The 23,185-nt window shown below is 33.9% G+C and overlaps 1 pseudogene; it reads left to right on the top strand.

Moving 5' to 3' along the window:
• Positions 1–335: 335 nt before the first annotated feature.
• On the top strand, positions 336–22,028 carry LOC150106421 (protein phosphatase 1A pseudogene; annotated as a pseudogene).
• Positions 22,029–23,185: the final 1,157 nt, after the last annotated feature.

A 23,185-nucleotide genomic window follows, 5' to 3' on the forward strand; every position in this document is an offset into this window, starting at 1 on the left:
AATCTGATATGGGCTAATGATAACGCATTTTGTGAAATTTACAGCGTGGTTATTATCGAAATATAAGTTCAGTCTGATACGTTTGAACAGAGTTCTCATGTGTGTTTACAGAATTAAAATGCTGCCTTTAACAACATGTGTGTGTGAGTTCTCATGTGTGTTTATAGAATTAAAATGCTACCCTTAACAACAACAACAACAACAACAACAACAACAACAACAGGATATTCCTTTAATTCAAAACGGTAAAATACAGTTTATCTGTTACTGAACTGTATAGGAGAATCAATATATAATTATATAAAAGGAATTTTTATGGAGTGACTTTAACTAGTATGACGCTCGTACAAGTTTCTGCATTCGGTCTTTTGTTTCAATATACGAAGACAGGTAGTTATTCAATTTGTATGCATAGACTATTTGTCAGATTGAGAGTCAGCTTGTAGTTCCAGTGGTGAGAGCTTAGCAGATAAAGATATTGAGTTGAATTTTCTGTGCTTTGCATACAAATAGTATTGAATCATTGATGTTTACTTTGTTTATTCTGGGTTCTCAGCTCGAATATATAACACACAGATACAATCCCGGACCGGACTAGGAATAAAAGGATTGGAACAGGTGCATTCGTACCGGCTCATAACTCAGTATTCAATCATTTTAAGTATTGTGGTGCTTTAACTTGCACTCTCTTGTTCCTGTATTTCGTAAATGCTTTGTATTGCGCATGTGTTTCTCAGCATCCTCAGTACACCGTGTGAATAGTTTCTTTCTCTATTTAAAATAATTATAATACCGGAAGAAAACTCATGTAGAATACTTCATTAGCGTAACATTTTTGCCTAAGTATCATAGCCATCGTCATTACAAGAACACAGAATGGCAATTGATGATTAACAGACAATTCCAAAACGCGCCATCTAAGTAGCTAATGTACAATAACTAAAAAGGTCAGTAAATTTCTGAAATTATTTAAAAAATACATATATTTATACAAAATAAAGTTAGGAAAGATTAGCTGATTTAAAGGTGAAATAATCAGAATGTATTACAAAATCGAATATTGTAACAATGTCTGAAGGAAATTCTTGTTGAAGTAATTTAATGCTCTCAAATAAAGGAACATTAGTAAACAAGGAAACATCTAAACTAATCATAATATATGAAGCCTACAAATGGATCCGAAATTTTATTTTTAAAATCCAAAGTATTTTTTTTTATATAAGTATCAGTTCTTCTAGTTAAAGTAACTAAATTAGATAAGAATTTAGAAATTTTATAAGTGGTACATCCTATACAGTCTACTACTGGTGTTAATGGAATACCTGGTTTATGAACTTTGGGAAGATCATACAATCTAGGTGGATGACCAAAGAAGGTGTTAAGTTTTTTCTTTTGATCTTCATTCCAATTAGAAGTATACTCGATAACAGAATTAAGTCTGTTTAGTTGACTACAGGCAGTATCAGATGTTAGGGGTCTATAAGTTGAATAGTCTCGAAGTAACAGGGACATTTAACAACCCCCTTCCCTTTTCAGCCTTCGTAGTACTTAAATTGTTATCATTCTTCAATGATTTCGGTGGTTTAAATTCAGAGAAAGAGAAATTAGGAAGCGGAGGCTTGGCATGAAAAAAGAATTTTTGCACAATCGAAATGAGTCTTGTTAGCTGTTTTTTTTTTTTTTTTGAGATTAAGGTCGAAGATTTCTATCTATCTATTCTTTGAAAAAAGTCGATAAGGGATACCTTATTGGGAGAGACTGCGAAATCATGTCTTTTTTGATAAAACAAAAATTCTTCTGTTAACGTACGGCCAGAAACATTGATGACTAGTATATGCACAAAACAGTGTTAAAAGTTTCAGCCACTAATATAGATTCTAAGGCGTTCTTGATATAAACGATTTCTCTATTTAAGGGGGGGGGGCTAGAGATTTTTTTGTCTCTTTCGACTAAAGGCGAGTTAACCGGTCCCATACAGAGGTAGCGTTTTTTTTTAACCGGAAACTTGGATTTTTCGTCCCCCAGAATAGGCAAACCGGCCCAGTGAACACACGCATCTACAGACATAGGACACATCGGGAGGCATAGGGTTAACCACCTTATCCTGGGAAAGGTCGTGGTTTCAAATCGTAATAGGCCATGCCTAATAGGATTTGAAATGGATCACTAGGCCTAATATACGTAAAAGGAGGAGAGATTTTTTAGCTTCGTATAGCTGATAATTTAAAAGTGACCTACTAGCGTTTAAATAAATCCGATGAGCTTTACTTGACCTATAAACTTCTTTTATCTTACAATAGGTAGAAATAGGTAGTAGGATTGGATGAAAAATCAAGTAATGCTTTTTTTTTTTTTTAATTTTTCGTATCTCACGCCATAGAAGTATCACTCAATATATTTCTGATTATTATTTTAAATAAAAATGAAAATTTAATATCATCATCATCATTAATTTCTTAATATGCACCCAAAGGGTTGTGCCGGTTATTATGACAGTACTATATGCTTAAGCTTAAATTATTACTAATCTCCTATCAAAACTTTTCCTCCATTAGTCTATTACTTGTCAGTCCTCCAGTGTTATCATATCTAACATTTCTTTTAAAGCACTTCTTACAGAATCAATTCGCCTGGATCTTGATCTTTCACTGAGTATTTTTCCTGCAATCTTAGCATCCAAGCTTTCTTCTCCCATTCTGTTTAAGCGCCTATATTTCTTATGATTGCCCATGCCAACCCATTATTGCATAATAAGTAAAATTCTTATCTTTGATTGAGAGGTCAGTGACATCAAATGTATATAAGTGCCCCAAGAGCTAGGGGAATAACCAAAATATTTGTGATGTTTTATTAACCAATAAAGCCTCCTTTGCTCAGTCAGTATAGACGAAGCCATTTGGCTGGAAAGACCTGGGTTCGATTCATATCCGTGACGTGAGGAATTATTATTTATTTATTATTTTTAAGTTTCCTATAATAGTACAAAATGTTGAACAATCATATGTGTAACCTAAGAGCAACAGCTCATCTAGGTTACGATATGCATAACGTTACAAAAATTGATGTAATGTATTTTCATTATATACACATACGTACATTCAGATAATATACATATTATCATCATCAAATTCCTGCCATGTACCCTCAAGGGGTGTACAGGATATGACAGTACTACATGAAAAAATTACATCATTACTAACTTCCTATCTACAATTTTCTTCCAAATCAGTCTGTTACTTGTCAAGACTCCAACGTTATCAGATCTTATATTTCTATCGTCTAAGGCACTTTGTACCGTATCAATCCACCTATATCTTGGTCTTCCTCTGGGTCGTTTTCCTGCCAACCTAGCAGAGAACACTTGTTTTGCTAATCTTTCCTCTCCCATTCTATTTAAGTGACCATACCATCTGAGATTAGCTCTGCTAACGCATTCCTGGATGCTGACAATGTCAAGTTCTTTCCTAATATCCTCATTTTTAATATGATATTGCCATTGATGCCATCTGTTCACGCCTCTAATCTTTCTCAGGACTCTCATATCTGCGGTCTCTAGTCTTTGGTCAAGTGTTTTACTTCTGACCCAGCTCTCAGATCCATAAGTTAAAATTGGTTTGAACACAGTCTTGTATACAGCTAATTTAGTGTTCCGACTAATTTCTTTCTTATTCCATATGAATTTATTCAATTGACTTCCCACGATACCAGCTTTGCTGATTCTGTTGTCTATTTCTATATTTAGTTTACCATCTTCAGTAAAAATTGTGCCTAAGTAGCTTAAATGTTTTATTTGTTCCACAGGTTCTCCATTCACAACACAGTGGACATTTTCAATGATTCTGCCTATTTTCATTGTCTTTGTCTTTTTATTGCTGACCTTCATACCATATCTATTACAACAGCTATTCAATTTACTCAGAGAATCTTGCAGACTTGTAGCGGATTTATTTAGAAGTATAACATCATCCGCATAAAGCAAAGAGCTGACATTACCATCTCCAATTTTGATATCATGTTTAATACCACTTTCCTCCATAATGTGATCCATATAGATAATGAATAACAGAGGGGATAATGTACATCCTTGCCTCACACCAAATTTAACATTAAACTATCTTCCTGTACTTCCTTCAATTCTTACAACTCAAATAAAGACTAAGTATTGATTGATATAATGGCCCATTGATTGACCCCATATAACTGCAGCGTATTGAATACTTCTCTCTTGGCTCCTTATCATATGCCTTTTCCAAATCGACAAAACTTAAATACAGATCTTTGTTATATTCCCATGCTTTCTCGACTATTTGTCGTAAAGTGAACATCTGATCCTGACAGCCTCTATTTGGCCTGAATCCAGCTTGTTCTTCACCAAGCTTTTCTTCCACAATTCTTCTCAACCGTTTCTCAAGTATACTTGCATAGATCTTGCCAGGAACACTCAGTAGGGAAATACCTCTCTAATTCTCACATTCAGTTTTATTTCCCTTTTTATATATGGGTACTATGAGAGCTCTACTCCAATCATCGGGAATTCGTCCCTCTGTCCAGGCTTTCTGAACTATGCAGTGCAGCCACTGTAAGACTCTTATACCACCATACTTCAGCATTTCTGGTCGAATATCATCTACTCCTGCTGCCTTTCCACATTTCAAGCCTTTGATGGCTTTTTCTACTTCAAGTATGGATATGTATTCCTGACTGCATGCCTGGTCATTGTTTTTTATCACTGTGCTGTCATCACTGCTTGTTTCATTTAGCAGTTTTTCAAAGTAATTACTCCATACTTCAAGGATATCTTTTTCTCCTGTTTTCATTTCACCTTTATCATCTCTAATTCCTTTTACAGCACTCATTCCTCCATTCCTAAGCTTCTTCAACAACCTCCAGAATATTTTGCCACCTTCTTGATATTTATTTTCTATATTCTTGCCAAAGTCCTCCCATGACTTTTGTTTAGCTAGTTTTACACACTGTTTAGCTTTCTTACATTTGTCTCTGTATTCTGTAAGAGTAAAAGCTGACTTATTTGCCAGGAACTTTTGATATGCTTTCTTCTTTTCCTTCACTGCCTCTTTAACTTCCTGTGTCCACCAGGGAGTTCTGATTTTTTTATCTTTGCACACAACCTCACCACATGCCTCTCTGGCAGAATCAATCAATGTTTCCTTCAGAGTTTGCCACTGAATCTCCAAGGTTTGATTCCTGTTCTCAAACTCTTTCATTTTCTTTTCAATAATATTTCTGTATTTTAGTCTACAGTTCACATCTGAGAGCTGCTCAACTTTTATTCGCTTTAAAACTTTCTTACATGTTATTCTTTTCAATATGAAATTCAATTTTATCCTGCTCAAGACTAAATAGTGATCACTTCCAATTTCAAATCCTCTGTACACTCTGGTGTCCTGCACCAAGGAGAAAACATCACTATCAACAATAACATAGTCAATGAGACTTTTCTTATTCCTAGCCTCTTCTCTCCATGTGAATTTGTGCACATTTTTATGTTGGAACATGGTGTTAGTAATAACCAGTCCATGTCCTGAGCAGAAATCCAACAGATATTTGCCATTATTATTAGCTTTGCTCTTTTCTCCAAATTTTCCCAAAATATTTTTGTATGTCTCACAATCATTTCCTACTCTACTATTTAGATCCCCAACAAGGACCAACTTTTCCTTTTTCATTGTGTCAGTTGCTTTTTCTAAAGCCTCAAAAAATTCCTCCACTTCTACCTTAGTAGAACCTTCTGTGGGACCATAGTCACAAATAAGTCTCATTGTCCAGTTCCCCATTCTCATATTTGCCCACATTACTCTACTTGAGACTGACTGCCATTCAAGAAGATTAGCCTCGTATTTTGTGTTGAATACTGTGGCTACTCCTTCTTTTCCTTGATTGTTATTGCCTGAATATAACATTTTGTATTTATTGCTCAGAGAGATCTCACCAGTTTTGGTCTTTTTGGTTTCAGTCACCCCTATTATGTCGATCTGGTACTTATCTAATTCCTCAGCTAGCTCCATTTCTTTGCCATTCAGGCTTCTTACGTTGATAGTACCGATCTTTAACTGTGGTGATGTTGAGTTGGGGTTTGTTTTTTGGATTTGTTCCAGTAGTTGACTTTTCGCTGTTCGCCCTGGTTCCCTGGCGAAAACAACGCCATTTATTATAATATTATTATAATATATTATAATATACTTATTATATTTATTATATTATAATATACATTTATTATAATATACATATTATTATAATAAAATCGCAGGAGACATGCTAATATGTAAGAGAAAGTTGCATTACAATTAATTAGGAACAAAATAAAACAAAGCAGTTAAATAGCATTTAAATGTTTATGTTCTACACATGAAACTGGAGCTTTGAATACAAATATGCTAAAAACCAATCATTTCTACAATTATTTTGAACAGAGCTTCCTCATTTCCGTGCGAAAATAAATACTCTTTGATTAGAGTTTTGTATTTGTTTGGGTTAGTTTCATTTCGTATTGTTAAAGGTAGTGTGTTGAATACTTTTGGCACTAAATAAGTATAATGTTTGTGTATTACTTCTTTATTTGCGTTTGGAACTATATATTTTAGGCCCTTATGTCTACTAAGGAAACGTATTCGTTTACCTATTCGTTGTCGTTTTTTATGAATAATCCTTATAAGGACTGGCTTAAAGGGGCGAATCAAGAATGCTTTTAATATTCCCCGTTGTCTGTAGAGGACAGTGTAATAAGGTGTTATTGAGCTATAAAGCTCTGATCATGGCAAGAGGGTAACAGCAATAGCCGAGCCTCAGTTAGAACTTCATTGGCTACGCCATTACCATCATTACCCTCCCTGGTTACCCATTTTAGTCTCCTCGTACGACATGCATGATCTACATTGGTGTTAATCTTATCCCGAAAACCACACGAGGATTTATGAATAATACTACCCTATAGACGTATAAATATCTAAGGGATAGTATGTTTATTATGGTGTATTTATTATACATTGCAGTATCCTTATATTTGTTTCTAATTAAGATTTTAATTACTTTATTCTGAGTCGAGACTAAAGGTTTCAGTGCAGTGCGATAGATTCCTCCCCAACTTAATATACCATATTGTAGTGTGCTTTGAATCCAGGCAGAATATAATAAATTTTTAGCATATTTGAATTTAAGAATCTATTTAGGTAGTCAAGTCTGTTTAACATAATCCTTACTTTATTCACGACATCGGTAATATGCTGTTTCCAGCTTAAATTACTGTCAATTTTTAATCCCAAGTAAGTTATTACACTGACATTTTCTATTTTCACGCAGTTGCAATTTGAATTTGTCCTGCAATTCCAATCATGCAAAATTAATTATGCAGTGATTGGAATTGCAGGACAAATTCAAATTTCGCAAGTTAAAATTTACATATTTAGTTTTTGAGACATTCAGACTGAGTTTGTTTGACTGGAACCAATTTTTTACTTTCAAAAGATCAGCATTCACGATGGTTTTCATTTGTTCGGCTGTGTCTGTAGAGAAAATTAGTACTGTATCATCTGCAAAAGTATTTATTTTACTGTTTACTTTAATATTGCAGATGTCATTGATATAAATATTAAATAAAATTGGTCCCAAGACAGATCCTTGTGGTACACCGCAGTCTACTGTTTTGGAGCTGCTATAGCTGTTGTTTATTTTTAAAATTTGTGATATGGCATTTAAGTAATTTTTGAACCAGTTTAGGGCAGTACCTCGTATGACGTCTAATTTTTTTATTAAAATTTCATGTGATACAGAGTAAAAAGCTTTGTGTATATCTAGAAATACTGCTAATGTTAGTTTATGTTCATCAAGGGAGGTATAAACTGTGTTTGTGAAGGTAGGTAAAGCATGTTCTGTGTTAAACTTTTGCCTGAACCCAAATTGATTCTTTGAAAAGAAGTTGTTTTTGTCCAAAAATTTCACGAGTCTAATTTTTACGAATTTCTCTAATATTTTCGAAAAGACTGGCGGAAGGGAGATCGGTCTGTAATTTTTCAAGTTATTTTTGTTTCCCTTTTTGTAAATAGGTACGACTACAGGTACGGAAACAACTACGACTTTCTTAAAATCTGATGGAAACGTGCCTGTCATCAGTGATAAGTTACAAATGTATATTAGGGGTTCCATAATGTATATTTGCCATTCTTTCACATTGCTTGTGTTAATACCATCGTATCCTGAAATTTTGGTTGTTTTTAGCTTGCTATAACACTTTCGATTTCGTTTTCACAAATGGGGAAAAGATATATGGAGTTATCAAGTCTCTTGAGAGTGCAATTCTGAGGGGTGGGTTTAGCAATTATCAGAATGCTTTTACTGACCGTGGCAAAATGGTTATTGAATTCTTCAAGTAATCCTCTATCTCCATTTTCTCCATTCCTATCGATATCTTTAAGTATATGGGGAGGTTTTGTTTGTGTGTATCTTTGCCGATTAATTTATTCACAAACTTCCATTGATTTCTGGAGTTTCCTTGGCATTTTAGGAATTTATTTCTGTAGTATTCGTTTTTACTTTCTTTTAATTTATGATGTATTAGATTTCTATGGTACTTGAAACTGTCTTCATAATATTGATTGTGCGGGTATTTTTAAAAATTTTTATACACTTTATCTCTAATTTTTATGTAGTATCTGATTTCCTGTGTAATCTAGGGCTTTATTTCTTTCATTTTGTCTATTATTTTAACTTTAATCGAGTCTTGTGTTTTATTGTTCAATATTGCAATACATTTATGATACGAGATATCAATATTTGTTTCCGTCGTTATATCTTCCCAGGAGACAGTGCTCAGATTACGTTTCAATACTCTGGAGTCAACTGTTATGTAGGGAATGTTTACGTTGTACTATCTCTGTGCTGTACTTTCAAATGGAATTTAATACCGATTGGAAAGTGATCTTCGAGAGGTTGGCGCAGAACTGCTGCTTGGATTTTGTTTCCACTTAAAGTTCTCCCGAATACATGATCTAGACACTCTACCACCATTAAATTCTCTTGTGGGGACATTAATATATTGTTCGAGTCCATGCATGGCAAGTAGATATAGATAATCTTGAGAGGATCTGCTATTCCTCACAAGTCAATATTCATATCCCCAATTATGAGAACATTGTCATTTCTGATCTCATCTAGACTACACTCGAGTTCTTGTATAAAGTTGGACTCTGTGTACCAACGCGACCTATATAAATCCAGTGTGTGTGTATATATATATATATATATATATATATATATATATATATATATATATATATATATATATATACATATATGTATATATATATATATATATATATATATATATATATGTATATACATATATGTATATATATATATACATATATGTATATATATATGTATATATACATATATGTATATGTATATATACATATATGTATATATATATATATGTATATATACATATACATATATGTATATATACATATATATATACATATATGTATATATATATATACATATATGTATATATATATACACATATATGTATATATATATGTATATATACATATATGTATATGTATATATACATATATGTATATATATATATACATATATGTATATATATATATATATATATACATATATGTATATATATATATATATATATATATATATATATATATATATATATATATATATATATATATATATATATATATATGATGTTCTAAATATAAATTAACATTTTCAACTGTTTCATTTTTATGTTAGTAATGTTATTAACAGATATGGAATTTCGGATAAAGATAATTACCTCTCCAGATTTGTTATAATTTCTTCTTCTTCTTCTTCTTCTTCCGTCTAAGACGCGTTGAGTCTTATCTTGAGCAGGATCTTCCAGTCTTCTCTATTCTTGGAAAAGAGAAGACTGGAAACAATTTTCAGTTTGGAAAAGTATTGATTAGGACGTTAGGAAGTCTGTCTGCGTCCATGCATACAGTGTGGCCGAACCATCTCAGTTGTTGTTTTCTAATTTTTTCTATTATTGTCTTTTTATACAATAATTCTTGTCTGACTGTGCTGTTTGTTTTAATTTTTATCCAACTTGTTCTATTTATTATTCTTGAGCATTTCATATCAAATGTCAGCAGTTTTTTCTCCTCTCTTTTCTTAACTGTCCACGCTTCTGCCTTAACTGTCCACACTTTTCTTAACTGTCCATCGATGACTGTTGGTATAATTATTAATTCATATAATTTGATTTTGGCATGCTTAGATATCTTGTTTGTTTTCCAGATTTTCTGTAATTTTCCCATGGTGGTCCATCCTATCGCTATTCTGTGTTTGATTGTTTTGAGTTCATCTATCGTTTCCGTTAGTTTTGATCCAAGATATATGAAGTTGTCTACTTGTTCTCCATTTAGGGTGGCTGAGATGGTAGTTCTGTTCCTCCCTATTTTCACCATTTTTGTCTTTTGTATATTTATTGTCATGTCATATGTTTTACAGATTTAGTTTAGCTTGTTTATCAACCTTTGTAGTTCATTTGGGGTTCTTGCAATAAGGACGAGATCATCTGCATATTTGATATTATTTATGTTTAAACCATTGACATTGATTCCAGGCTCATTGTCTATTGCCTTCTTTACAACTTCGTCTAGATATATGTTGAATAGGCATGGGGATAATGGGCATTCTTGCATTACTCCTTTTTGGATCTCTATGGGTTCTGTTATGAGTGTGTCCGTCTTAGAGTAATATTTTATCATAAACTGTATTATAGATTTGTTTATTGCTTTTTCTAGTACAACTTTAAGAAGGATTTCTCTGTTGATGCTATCGAAAGCTTGTTTAAAGTCCAGGAAACAACAATATAGTTCTTTGTGGCCTTCCCACCTGAGATCTGCTAGTTGGTGCAATGTGAAAATCTGGTCTATTGTTGAATAGTTTCCTTGGAAACCAGCTTGTTCTATGCCTATCAGTTCTTCATAGGCGTTTTTTAATCTATTTTGTATAATTCTTAGGAATATTTTATAGGTGTGGGAGAGTAAATTGATTGGTCTATAATTTCTGCAGTCTCTTTTGTCTCCTTTCTTGTATATTGGAATTATCTTTCCAGTTCTCCAGTCATCTGGGATCTCTCCTGTTTGTAGCATTTTGTTGAATAGGGTTGTTAAATATTCTATTGATGTGCTGCCTCCTATATAATTTCTGCATTGATAATAATTTTTTAAATCCGCTTAATTGATATAAATCAATTTCTTCGTTTTTAAAACTCAGATTTCTGTTAATATCAGAATATCTAGCCGATAGTTTAAATTGTCTAGTAGTAATTCAATGTGCTCTAATTTATCTCGAATACTTCTTATATTTATATGCAAAATTTTCAATGTACTTACAGTGTCTAAGGATAAAAAGTTTCTTAATTCTACTGAATCATGACAAATTACACATTTATGAAAAGTGACATCACAGTTATTATTCTCATCTGTCATTGTTGTTCGTAATCAGTTATTACTCTCGCTGTTTTCTCGGAGTTTCTTCTTCGCTTTCTTCTTCGCATCTGATTCGCCATATTTTAGATGTATCGTCTCTTCTCATGAAAAGTTTGTCCTGTTTGATCCAGAGATATTTGTAGTTGACTTCTTCTTTACATTTCTTGGCAATAAATAGTAGGTGTTTTAGGTTTCCAGTCAACTGCTCGTTTAAATATATTTTACTGTCCTTAAAACTGTCACATATATCAGTTGTACTTAGTCTATATTCGATACCTTTGTTTCCGTCCAGCCATTTGTCTCTGATCGTTTTACTTTTAAATTTTATAATGATAGGCATTGGTCTGTTTTTCTGTCCACTAGGAACACGATGTATAGCCTCAATATCATCTTCATTATAGCTGATCTTGATTTTACGTGCAATTGTTTTCGCTATTTCATGCACATTTTCACGTGGCTGATGAGGAACACCAATAATTTCTAGGTTTGAGCTAATTGCCTGTTGATTCAAGTCATCCACTGTTTCATCAATTATTTTCATCTCCCTACCCAGCTCTATATTTGCGTTTTCTAGTTCATAGTTCTTTGTTTTAAGTTCCTTAACTTGTGTTAGGCCAGCAATGATACTCAGAAAGTCATCTATTTTGTTCGAGGTATATTCAGTCGAACTACTTAAGTCATTGACGTCTTTTTTTAATTCTTTCATTGATCCCACTAAATCCGTTATACATATATTGATGCGCATTGTGCTGTTGTAGGCTTGCCTCATGGACTGAAGGAGTGGAGTTTTTTTGCAGTATTTGATGGCCATGCTGGAGCAAGGGTTAGTGCCCACTGTGCTGAGAACTTATTAGATTCTATTATTCAGACTGAAGACTTTCGTACCAGTGCAAATTATTGTAATGGACAAGTAACTACAGAGCAAATAGAAAGTGTAAAAAAGGGTATTAGAGATGGATTTTTGAGGCTAGATGAAAAGATGAAAAAAATCCCAGAAGTAGCTTCTGGTGAGGATAAGAGTGGTTCAACGGCTGTGTGTGCTCTAGTGTCACCTACTCATTTCTTTTTTTGCCAGTTGTGGTGATTCACGAGCTGTCCTTTCAAGGGAAAGAAAGTCTTTTTTTTCCAACTCAACACCATAGGCCAATCAATCTTTCAGAGAAAGAAAGAAAAAATACAGAAAGCTGGTAGCTAGTGGGAGTGTGATGATACAGAGAGTTAATGGTTTCCCATGCATTAGGTGACTATGAATATAAACAAGTTGAAGGTAAAGGTCCTTGTGAACAGTTGGTTTCGCCAGAACCAGAAGTGACAATAATACAAAAAAGAAATAACGAGAATGATGAATTCCTAGTACTGGCATATGATGGCATATAGGATGTGATGAGATAATGATGAACTGTGATTATATCAGGCATGTGCTCTTGATAACTACTGATCTGGAGTTTATTTGTAGCTCTGTTATTAACACCTGTCTCTACAAGGGAAGTAAAGATAATATGAGTATTGTGCTTGTTACTTTGCCTGGTGCACCTACCCTTTCAGAAGAAGCTTGAGGATAGAGGATTGAGGCAGAGTTAAATAATATTTTAGAAAGAAAAGCTAAAGAAATTGTAACATGTAGGGATGATGTAGAATTAAATGATGTGCTGCAAATCCTTGGAGTTAGGTTGATGGAGAGATATCAGAGAGTGGTTTATTCAGGAGTAGAGTCCAAAAGACTGCCTGTGACTAGTGGTGTGCCGCATGGTTCTGTTCTTGGACCACTACTGTTTAATTTGTTCATTTACGATATAGGAAAGGATCTGAGAGGAACTGTGCATCTGTTTGCGGATGATGCAAAGTTGGGTAGAGCAATAGTGAATGCTGAGGATGTCAAAATTTTGCAGGATGATTTGGACAGTTTGTAGAGCTGGGCTAAGGAGAATGGATGTCAATTTAATGTGGAAAAATGTAAGGTTTTGCATTTTTGGGTGAAAAGATTATCAGCAGTATATCACACTGGTGTAACTGTACTCCAGGAGATTGATGAGGCCAGGAATTTGGGAGTGTGGTGGATAGGGAGTTGAAGTTTAGGGGACACATCGCAAAAGTGGCAAAATCAGCTCATCAAATCACTTGGTTGCTGAAAAACACTTTAACGAGCAGAGACAAACAGGTTATTGTTCCTCTGTATCGAGCCTTAGACCCCATCTAGACTACTGTGTCCAGATATGGGCGTCAGGGTTTCTTCTTGATCGGGAGGAGGTGGAGAGGATCCAGAGACGAGTGACCAAGATAATAGCAGGACTATGGAATGAACCTTATGACAACAGGTTAAAGATTTGTGGGCTGCAGAAATTGGTTGAAGGCGGAAAAGCGATGATATGATTGAGACATTCAAATTACTGAAGGGTTTCTATAAGATTAATTCAGAAGATATTTTTGAGAATAGGAGTGGTAGTGGGAGGACTAAAGGACATCCATAGAAGCTAAGGTTTTTTACTTGAAGGGTGGTAAATGAGTGGAATAAGCTGCCAGAGTGGGTGCCATAACTGTAAATGAGTTCAAGGTGAAATATGATAGATACTGTGTGAATGTTGAATAGTTGTTCTGGATATGATGTTGGGCCTCCCTCGATGAGTCTAAGGACTCCTTGGAGCTGCCCGTAATAATAATAATAATAATAATAATAATAATAATAATAATAATAATAATAATAATATAATAATAATAATAATAATAATAATAATAATAATAATAATAATAATAATAATAATAATAATAATAATAATAATAATAATAATAATAATAATAATAATAATAATAATAATAATAATAATAATAATAAATAATAATAATAATAATAATAATAATAATAATAATAATAATAATAATAATAATAATAATAATAATAATAATAATAATAATAATAATAATAATAATAATAATAATAATAATAATAATAATAATAATAATAATTTGTCTGCGTTACTAATCTCTCAAATGCACGAGTCATCACCCCCTGGAAGAAGTTGCCGGCGGGCGTTGGCAAGCACTGGAATGGCGTCCGTCGTGTAACTAAGAGTTAAAACACTGAGTAGGTCTTGTTGTTCGCCGAATTTGCAAGAAGCGCATTTCCAATTTTGTTTCCTGTATTTGGAGAGCTTTTTAAATTGGCTTTCGCTGACACCAGCACAATAAAAATGATAACTACTTTTGCACTTATCTGCACACTTTATAATAGATGTAACATCAATACATGTCTCTTCACAAACTTTGCAGCGGATTCTCATTATGTTAGAGTTTAGTGCTAAACGTTAAACCTATTCTTTGTTCTAGGTAACTTTGTATAGTAGCCGAATGGCGACAGTCGAGTAACAGCAGGTTGGATAGGCAATTTTTTAAAACTACTTGCAGAGGTTAACTTTCATATAGCTGAGCATTACAGTATCTGGTAGACTTTGTGGGCAATGCCCACAGAGTCACCTACGGTCTGATTTTCCCCTTCAGTAGTTTTCGACTGAAAGGGAAAATCAGGTTGGATAGGTAATTTTTTAAAACTACTTGCAGAGGTTAACTTTCATAGAGCTGAGCATTACAGTACCTGGTAGAGCGAGTTACAGGCTACACTCCAAGAATTACAATAACACATTTTTTAAATAGAATACTAAATAAAATGTTGTTTACTACGGAGCACTGTTTCACAGAACTATAAGCCACTGTTCCACCAACAATTCTCCACGATTATCTAGTCTCTTTCGACTAAAGGTGAGTTAGCCGGTCTCATACGGAGGTAGGGTTTTTTTTACTCCGAAACTCGAGTTTTTCGAGTTTCAGGGTGAAACTCGAAAAACCGTCCCCCCGGAACAAGCAAACCGGCCCCGTGAACACACTTGGATTACAGTCATGAACATGTCCCAGCCATATGCCGGTCCTTAGCACGGAAAAAAATGGGGGGAGGGAGGGAGGGAGGGGAAAGCAATGGTGAACTACCCTGTAAAAATCTCACCAGGAATACTTTGTGAGCAATGCCCACAGAGTAACCTACGGTCTGATTTTCCCTTTCAGTCGTTTCCGACTGAAAGAGAAAATCAGATGTTAACCAATCTTCTAGCGAAATATCTCTTGCAGTGGCGTAACTACAATTTTTTGTCCTTCCCCCTATACCAAACATTCAGTGGATCCCATCGAAAGCTTTAAATAAGTCCCTTGAAGTGTTTTCGTAGGAGCTTTCAGCGGTTTCCTTAGGACCGCTAAATTCTCATCTCTGCATTTCACACTGTTGTTGCTCAAGGGTTGGGTTTTAGAATTTCCACTGTTAATTATATTCGTTAAGGATGTTTATTCAAATATTAAGAATAATACCATTATCTTTGATGATGGTGATGTGAAGTGAGTAATACGTTTTTTGAATTACCTCAGTTCCTTAAGATGATGATGTCAGAAGAATAAAAGAGTAGACTGAAAAGTGGTGATTAACAATTTAATTCGGACAAATGCAATTATTTTCAATTTGGTAAAAAGGTAGTATTAAATTATACAAATATAAGAACTTTGGATTTCGGATGACAGAAAATTTAAGTTTGGTAATCATATTCATAAGTGAAAGTTAGGCATTATTGGACTGCGGCTTGAGATTTTAATCAGTCACGATTTTCAATTGATGTCACCAAGGCATTCAGAGAAAATTCACCGAGAATATGCTAGTTAGCTGTGATTTGCTGAATTTATTACAATAGACCTCTTCTTCGTTTTCTTCGTTGTAAAAGGAGAATGATAAGGAGATTTAATCGAAATTCGTGAGTTCAGAAATATGTGGTTTAGATAGGATGGATCTGTTGCAAATAGTCAAACTAGGATCTACTAGACGGTTTAATACAGTTAGTGAGGAAATGAAACTGAGTTAGTGGGATCATTTTTTTGTTGTTGTTAATATTAAAATATGTGAACTACCCTCCATCCTCAGAATTAAGATGTTCATAAGACGGTTTCTTAAAATTATACTGTCGTTTATCTCTGAATTACAGTCTCTTCGCTTTCAGTATATTGGTATCCATTTCTGATCTTTTCAAAACGGTTTAATCTTCTTTCAGTGCTTCAGAACAAATGCTTTTTTGCTTTGTATTTAAGTAAAACATATTCGAATACAACTCTCTTCTGTCTTGGTCTTGGCTTGCCAATTTTCATTGGCATATCAGTTCTGTATCTTCCTTAGGTGTAGAGGAAGCTAAATAATACGATACGGAATATCGTATTACAGTGAACATTCAAATTCCACTGTGAATCACTGATTTTCAATGATTAGCATAATGTGGGCCACGCTTTTAAGATTCGCTGTTTCTTGTTCAGAAAAACAAAAGGATGCACTCTACAGATTCGAGATATAAAAAGCTAAGTTAGCGTTGTAGCACATATTGGAGTTAAGTAAAAAATCAATACCGATCTCTTACATTTTCGTTTCTTTATTCACTCGATTCACTTTCTATGATTAATAAAGATCTTCGCTAGTAGTTTACTTAGCCGAGTTTGGCCATGTGGCTACCATTTGATGACCACTAACTAGTAATTATTTAGCACACTAACTTAATGAATGTCATGGTTTGTTTGCTGGAACAATTTCAGTTGGAGTAAGTGGTATTTTATGTGATAAGGAGTCATAATACCAAATAAAAGCTTGCTTGCACCTCTAATGACGTTGTGATACCTACACTGCTCGACAAAATTAATAACATACTTCGAAAATGTGGTGTAACGCATGCAGTTTGCGATGAAGCAGAATAAAGTTTGGTGTTGTGGTGGTGGTGTACCATAGAATAACAACGAAATACGGAAACAGTAAGAAACGTCAGACAGGTATACGGGACATTACAATTCTTTGAGATAGTTATTGGTGACAGGGCATCGTAGGGTTTTATCTTCCTGTTCTGGTGGACGTAGCGCTCGGGCGACCTTGTCCAGATGGTCTTGTAATGGTTCCTGTCTTCTTGATCCGCGTCCATAGCTTAGACGACACATCGTGACACATTAAGCCAACGTGTAATTTTCGCTGGCAACCGCCCGGCTTCAAATTGTCCAGTGGCTACTACCTCAAAGAATTATCTAATCAATGATAACATGCCATCCTGAAAGTACTGAGTTGTACCCAAAAAACCGGACTGATATGTATATGCAGCTATGGAAATGGCGTTTGTGTCCATAGCCCTAGACCGTCCGAAGAAAGATTTGAAAGTACAATTCTTTCCGCAAGTCTTTCTTCGAGCCGGTTCCGTGTTTGTCGCACGGATAGCTGGGATTTTTCCTCCTGTAAAGTCAACTTTTTGAGTCCGAATCTCAAAAAAAATCTCAAAGAATCTCAAAAAAAAACTTACACTGTTACTGACAATAATACGAGTGTTAGCATTTAGGGCCACGAGATTGGCTGCAGTTGTCTGCTACTTTCTATGCTGAAAAGCTTTGATTTATTGATAGTTCAGGGTCACTGTCATTAAATTTATCATTATTATTATTATTATTATTATAATTATTATATGTGATAGCTCTAAAAAGTCCAAGGACTTATCATGAGAGACCATACCACTTCCCTACACACGGCTCACAGCCTCCTTCAAACCCACCAACCTCAACAGCGATTTGCCTGTATGCGGGATGAGAAACCAGATTTTCCGGGAGAAAAACTCTACCACCACCACCGTATGAGATCGGCTGACTCACCTGAAAAGCCCATATAAAGATTTCTCAACTCAGGTCTTTTCCAATCAAAGGGAGCAATGTCGCGTTGTTCTTCCAGCTTCAGTTAGGACTAAAGGAGCTACATCTACTCCCTTTGGTGAATAAAAGTGAATATATATATATATATATATATATATATATATATATATATATATATATATATATATAAGAAACTAGGGATTCTGACTATATATATATATATATACACGTGTGTGTGTGTGTGTGTGTGTGTGTGTGTGTGTGTGTGTGTGTGTGTGTGTTGTATGTCTTCCACCCACGAAATGCTTTTGTTAACCTATAGTAAGCTCACATCGTGAGTGGACAAAGAATTTGTTTCTATTTTTATTAATTTTCTTTTTCTTTCTTTTTTTTTTTTTTTTTCTTTTTTTTTTTTTTTTTTTTTTTTTTGTAATGTCTACATAGTCCGGAAACCCTACTCTAGAGACCAAACATGGAGCTTTTCGAGCCACATAAATCATCCTATAAGTGGGGATAGTGGTCCCACACCGGGAGATAAAATTCATACTCCTACTTACAGACAGTTCTGAACAATCATGCCCGCTGCAGAATTCGGACCCCCAGCCTTTCGTTTGAAGAGCGAATAGGCAACCACTCGGCGAAAAATAAAATAAATATCTGTTAATACATTTTTCAAACTAAAAGATTTTACTGTGTTGCCTTTGTTCAGCTACTGAGATACTTCGTTGAGATATTAACATGTCTTTCAAATGCTAATACGTTGGTGGACATTTTCGTACGCTCTAACGATAGGCAAAACGCTGTTCTCCAACCTTTTTCAAGTACAGTTTGATTGCGAAACAGGTCTTAAAAGAGCGTGTATCATTTATCATTTATACTGGGCTTATTATAATTTCAGTTACGATTAACGATTTCACTACCTGTTAATTCATTTTTTATTTTATTGATCGCATCGCTAGAGGCGGTTGGAAATCTTAAATACTTTGAATTACTTCCTGCGAAAGAATAAGAAATAATCGATTGGATCTTTTCAACGAAGTATATAGTATGGCACAGATATAGTTTTTTTTTCTAATTTCTAAGAAAATGTTCAAAGAGAGAGAGAAAGATTCTGCTGACGATTAACCATTTGAGAACGATCTTTTTTTTTTTTTCTATGCAAGCGACAAGTGAGTGTTCACGATCACAGAGACGTTTCGTCGTTGAGGTTCATCTACCACCATAGTCCTTTTAAAAAGCGAGCAGTCTCAGTATCAAACTATTTACTAGTGAAACTTAATTTCATCTCAGAAATGATAATATTATCTTACAGACTGAGTTATTGTACTGATGACACTCAGTGAAATGGCGAATATTGTCTTGCAGATTGAGATCGGGAAATATGTTATTTTATCAATACGCAAATATCTTTTTATGACGTGAGGACTTATACTTTTTTCTAGAGTGACGCCAAAGACAATCCTCTCTCTCTCTCTCTCTCTCTGTCTTCTACAAATGGTATGATCAATGAAATCTTCAGCGTTTGTGATAATTCTTATATGCGAATAATTCAAACGAAATAGCATCATTGCAAAGTTTTGGAATTTTTTCAATTTAAAATAGTAGCAGGTCATCATTATCGGGAAAAGTATGCTTTTTAAAAAACGATATCAAACTTTATTGAGACTGAAGAGAGCATGACAAGTAACAATCTAATAAAGAATTAATAAAGAAATATATAGAACTTAAAAATAAATATTCGTTATTGAAATATTTTAATTTCCGGAAACATGCTGCTCAGTTCCAAATAATACAAAATATGCATTGTCTTTAATGTTTCACTAAGTTCAGCATCCCTTGAGAAATGGTTTCTTTATTTAACTGTATTTAAATTGTGTGATTAATGATATATTTGCCTCATTAAATGGATACGTCTTTCATGACTAGTTAAACACGGCGGACTGCAATATCGTCTTCCAAGAGTTTTAAATGTATGTAACTACAACTTCGATCACCAGACTACCGTACTGTAATGATAACCATCAGCCCCAGTTTTCTCACTTTATCTATACAAAATTCGACTTCATCAGTCAATTGCTGGAGCTTATTATGGCTAGATATTTAAATTTCCAGGAACAAGGTTGATCTTTATTTGAAAATCTTAAGCGACTATACAATTTCTTCTAAAAGTAATGAGCTAAGACGAATATATTTCAAAGTAATGTAATTCGTATTTTAATATGGTATCACAGCTTTTTTTTCCCTTTCTTTTTCACTTGGTAGCATAAAGATATGCTACTTGGTAGCATAATAAGATATGCAAACAAAGAATGAAAACATACTCACTCATCAAATGTTCCCAATTGGTTTATATATATACAGTATATATACTACATTAGTGCGTGTTCTAAGTTTTTTTCCCTATTATATATATATATATATATATTAATATTTAATTTTCACATAATCTGAAAACCCTGCTGTAGAGACCAAACGTAGAACTTTTTACAAGTCACTTCAGGCTCTCTAATAAACTAGTCGGTGGTCTTACACTGGTTAAGATAATTCATTTCTAACCTAAAGACATTCACAGAAATTCATGTTGGGATTCGAACCCTGCACCCTGTTGATCGGAAATCGGGTACGTTACCTCTCGGCAAACTCGACCGCTATCGTACAGACAAAGTAAATAAACAAAGTGAATCTTCTGTATTTCTTTGTTTATCCATCTGTACGAAAGCTATTCTTCAGATTGATTTTCTTGAAATTCACTATTTGTAATCCATAAAAAATTATTGATAATTTCAGTTTTGATTTTAATCGATCAGTTTTTGTTGACAAAATTTGGCGAAACGATTCATAATTGATGATAACCGTTCTTCTGAGACTAGATGTAATTCAGAAAATTTAAGATTATTAGAATTTCTATTAAATTTGCCAAGTCTTCTCATTTTTGGTTTTAATACGACCATTGTAATAGTATACAATAACGGTGATGTAGCAGCAAGGATGACGCAGGTGTTAAAATTCCACCATCTCGGGTTCCGAACATTTGAATTTCTACATTTTTGCTTCAACTAAATCATAAGTAATATTGATTTGGCAACCATCAGCTGGTTTGTGCAAAGAATTCTACTCCTAGCTACTCTCCTTCCCTTTCTTAGTCCATTGTCAGGTCTTCATTATTCAAACTTCGTCTCGAGCCATGCGCTTCACAGTTACAGCACTGTTGTCAACTTACTTCTGTTGCCAAGCAAGCCATTGCCACACCGGCTTGTTCCGTAAGAACAAGCTACTGAATTTGTTATGTAGTGCATTTATCATCTCTCGATGTAAACAATACAATAAAACCTTATCGCAGAAAAAAAAACCGTGGTGAAACTGAAATTGGTAAATTTTGGAAAATAAGCGGCATAAAAACCATCTGAAAAGAAAACAATTCGTTTCGCGAAATTTTTATTATAACAGATATTTTCAAGTAATACTTCTGAAGTTATATAAGTAAGATAAATGAAAAGCTGAAACATCATTGTTTCAGTTCATCGAAATTATTAGATATTTTACTGTGGATAATACCGTCTTCTGGAAGGTGTAAGAATTTTTGTGTAATCAAAAACATGTGGATAATTTAGCCACCTTCTTTTAGCAAGCTACTTTCATCGTATCCAAAATTCCTATACGTGTTTGAATTATTTAAGGCACCCAAAGTTTCTTTTATGCATGTAATGTTCACTACTGTTAAGGCGAAAAGTCACTGTCATGCAGTATTTCATATTTTATTTTATTTTTTTATGCAGTTACCGTGAAACTATTCTACTTACTTATGAATCATTTAACAAATACACCAGTTTTAAAAAAATAATATAAATTAAATCCTTTAATTCACTTCGATAAATTGAATTTAACGGACTCTACTGAAATTTTATTTCATCAAATGTTTTTCTTTAAAATTTCTCCAAAGAAGCAGGACAATGATAGTTTCAGGACAATGTAATATATCCATGTTACAGCCTCTCGAAACTCTCTTATCTATTTTACTGTAAAAATCCTGTCTTTCGAAAGACCTAAGAATTTCCGTATAATCAAAAGCATAGCACAGCCAGCAGATCAAATAATTCACTTTGAACAGTGAATTATTTGATCGCTTTCCTTTAGAAAGATGAACCTCCAGATTTCCTGTTGGTTTTAGTATTATTTTAGGCACCAAAGTTAAATAATTTTTATGAATAAAAATGCACTATTTACAACAATTAAGGCATATTGCGAATGAAAGTTAATGCCATTTGATATTTTATTTTTTTTAATAGGATCACTGTGTAAATATGTTATACATTTCTGTAAAAATAAAGAACAAGGAATATATTTACTTTCACCCATTGCATAATTTGTGCACATTTCTGGAATTTATTATAAAAGACTGAAAAATATTGTTGATTTCTGTAGATAATGCAAATATCGACAGTTAAAAATAATGGGGTTATATTACTCTCATCTCTACACGCAGAGAAAATGAATTGCGCATGCTTCCGAAGGGAAAACGCAATAGCTCAAATTCGTGTCATACCGCGCACAAAGCTTGTGGATGTAGACGCGTTGTATTGACTGTTAGGCGAGTTGTGTGCGTTCTGTTGTAGTTGGCTCGGCTAGTGTTTTTCTCCCTCATGTTCTTTTTTTCTTTTGCGAATTTTGCTGTCAGATCTATCAGAAGAGGTTAAGTTTAAATAGTCTAAGAAATTATCTGAAGAGAACTCTAGTCTATTATAAATAGACCTGTTCATTTATAAATGATAATAACCTTACGCGTTGAAGAGTGCTCCAACTGCTCTTTATAACGAACATGAGCGCGATAATGTGAGAAACCGCGTGACTCTTGTGCATGCCGGCGTCCTTTGGTCGCTTTAATGCATCGTATGCAGTAGCTAAGTAGTTAGGGTTAGAGCTGCATTCTACTGGAAGTTAGCAGCTTTTATATATGTACTATATTTTTACCGCATATGAAGTGGATTAATGTTAATTCTGATGCG

Source organism: Typopeltis vanoorti, chromosome 5 (genome assembly GCF_054136105.1).
Source record: "Typopeltis vanoorti isolate ZY-2024b chromosome 5, IOZ_Tvanoo_1.0, whole genome shotgun sequence".
NCBI classification, from domain to species: Eukaryota; Metazoa; Arthropoda; class Arachnida; order Uropygi; family Thelyphonidae; genus Typopeltis; species Typopeltis vanoorti.